The sequence below is a fragment of the Megalopta genalis genome, chromosome 8 (assembly GCF_051020955.1).
Source record: "Megalopta genalis isolate 19385.01 chromosome 8, iyMegGena1_principal, whole genome shotgun sequence".
In the NCBI taxonomy this organism is placed as follows: Eukaryota; Metazoa; Arthropoda; class Insecta; order Hymenoptera; family Halictidae; genus Megalopta; species Megalopta genalis.
The window spans coordinates 7057896-7060684 of NC_135020.1; the positions used below are offsets into that span (position 1 = coordinate 7057896).

Below are 2789 nucleotides of genomic sequence, written 5' to 3' on the forward strand. Positions count from 1 at the left end.
CAATAAATCTTCGTTCTTTTTACGTACGTAATTAAATTATAAGTATGCAATTTCTGGAATAAAATGTAATACAGATCAAACGATGTGCGAGCTTCCACCTTGCAGGTTGTCTTCAATGCGAACAATGGCCAATAGAAAGAAGCATGTGACGTCTATTGCTCTAAAAGCTGCTCTTCACAACAAGCCTCGTCGAAATCGACTTCTAAAAAACTCAAAAACATCCCTCCTTACCTCTTTCTTAAATTTCGCTACAATGTCTGAGAATCTAATTAGCGGCGACCCAGGACATTTAAATTGCGGCAGTCAGAACACGTGAACAGTATCAGTGTGTACCATTTGCGTCGATGGTAAATACACACAGGACTCGGCTGCGTCGGCGAGCGTAGGCAGGCTGTGCGAACCGGCCGATATGAGCCAGATGCGAGGCTAACAGCTGAATGGAAGCACACATTTCGAACAAGCGATAAGGAGTCGTGGGTGTCGCCCGGTGACTGCGCTCTTCTGCTTCCTTTCTGTCGTTTCCCCATACATGGTTAATTACGCGCGGAAATCGCTGGTATCGCAACTAAACCGGTCGTACAGGAAATCCGAAAGGCGACGATCGGCGAGTATGTTTCAACCGCCGATAATGTTTCAACGGATCCCGCGAGGACATCGATACCGTCTTGACGAACGAGAGACACGGTCACGTGGCGAACAGTATCCACGGATGAATCAGAAGCAACGGAGCAGTTCGCGCGCGGACTCGTTTTTCTCGTCGGCCGTCGCAGCGCCGAGTATTTTTGCCGGTGCAATTTTCACGCTAATAAGTCACAAGCCACACAGTGACACACCATCGCGGCCGGCGAGGCCTCCAGGCGCCGCGCAGCGGAAATTTCCATTCGCGAAAACCATTGGCGTAACCGACCGCGAACTTCGCGCGTACAGATCGTCGCACAGCCAACTTCTCCCCGGGTGTTCTTACCGTGGCGATCATCGAATTCATGGGGAACCAGTTACTCTATCTGTGCTGTTACCGTATCGCGGCGAGATTCCAGGAGCAGAAAATCGCGAACGACTGGAACTCGCGTTCTTTCTTCTCGCGGTTTTTACTTTGAGGTTATGATAACCTCCTGCGTAAATGGTTAGAAATCGGGAAAGGCAAACGATATCCAAAAGCAGTTCGAGTAGAAATTATATCGTACCTTTAAGTACGCGAATCTGTGCGAACATTACATTTTTGTCTGTTTTGTCAAAAATTCCTTTGTCTAAGTAGTAGTTCAAATCAAAGTTACGATCGTATTTTCGGATTTATAATTTTCTTTGTAATTTCTTCGAGAAAGTCGTGTTTCTCTTATTTTCGTAAATAAATTATTTACTTTTCAAAATGTAATGTAATTAATTTCTCCGTTAACACTTTGACTGTGCCCGTGACACCCATAATTTTTACGCTAATTTATCGAATCTTCCTGATTGCATTGGAATCCGAAAAACGTAAGAATGCTGAAAAAGTCATTGCTGTCATACAGACAACTTCTCTCAATTTCAATTTAATTAAATAAAATAGTTTAATTGTACGAGATTTCTGCAGTTGCTAGCACTGCGGTTGCAATCAAAATGTCAAGGTAGGAAAGTGTCACGAACGAATTACGGCTAACCGCAACATACGACAGATCTATGCAACGTCAGTGCAAAGTTTCATCAATAATCGGCGTCTATCGATCACCGGGGTTTCCTCGTAAGTGACAAACACTTAAGATATAACGCAACGACTATGTTCTGTTTACTCACATTCCAGAGGATAGTAATCGCTGCTGATTTAACGTGCAACGATTTCCTCGCAGCTAAATCAAGCCGAATTCAATTGCGAAATTCTTTCGCAGCGCTTGTAATCGATCCCACCGCCTGGCGCCACAACGAAAACGTCGCATTCCCGCGTTCCAGGTCAACTGCGCCATGAGCTTCCAAAAGTTCTATTCTTTTTGTTTACACGGCCGATGACTTTCCGTGTACCTAAATCTCGCCGAACCCGTATCGCATGCGTTACGACACAGTGGCACGGATCCCCGAAAACACATAATAAATGAATAGTATTGTTATGTTTACATCTTTCATTATAAATAAAACAGTTTTAGGGATATTTTGGGTTGTAGAATCCGGTTATGATATTATTTTTTTAGTATGATAAAAGATTATGTTTATAAATTTTACTAAAATTTGTTTAATTTAGTAATTATTCCAATTTATACCCTTATTTTTCGCATATTTTATAGTATCTATATAAAAATAAATATTCAGGTTACAGACGCATCGTATAATGAAATTTTAGAATGGATTAAAACGTATGAATTTCATTTATGTCATTTTACTACATAGATTGAGAGAGAGAGAGAGAGAGAGAGAGAGAGAGATACCATGTTGTAGATCATTGTATTCGTCGCGACGAACACTGTTATATCGTGGATAAAATAATACGGGCTCCCATTTAAAAATATTAATTCGACTTCAGTATCTCTCCCACCACTACACCCGTAGGAATATTGTTTATATCATTTAACGTTTCCCTCTGTACCAAACAACTTTTATAGGAACATACTTTTGATAGCTTTAGGTCCTCGCGAAATATCGGGTTAAATAAATCGGTGCGGAGAGTGATCTGACGCGAAGGTGTTTGATTTGACGCTGCGGTCTTTCACGCATTGGCTACAAATAAATCGTTATAACTTCTGCAGATGCAAACTGATGTACAAAATTCTTCTTCAGACATCTTCTACAGAGACTGCCAAGAACGTTTTTGCGAGATTCATCGT

The 2789-nt window shown here is 41.7% G+C and overlaps 1 long non-coding RNA gene across 1 annotated transcript; it reads left to right on the forward strand.

Moving 5' to 3' along the window:
* The first annotated feature begins 702 nt into the window (after window positions 1-702).
* Window positions 703-2490, forward strand: LOC117225123 (uncharacterized). The gene is made up of 3 exons (XR_004491425.2): window positions 703-1473; window positions 1571-1717; window positions 1778-2490. It is a non-coding gene; the product is annotated as an uncharacterized LOC117225123 (long non-coding RNA).
* The last annotated feature ends 299 nt before the right edge of the window (window positions 2491-2789 follow it).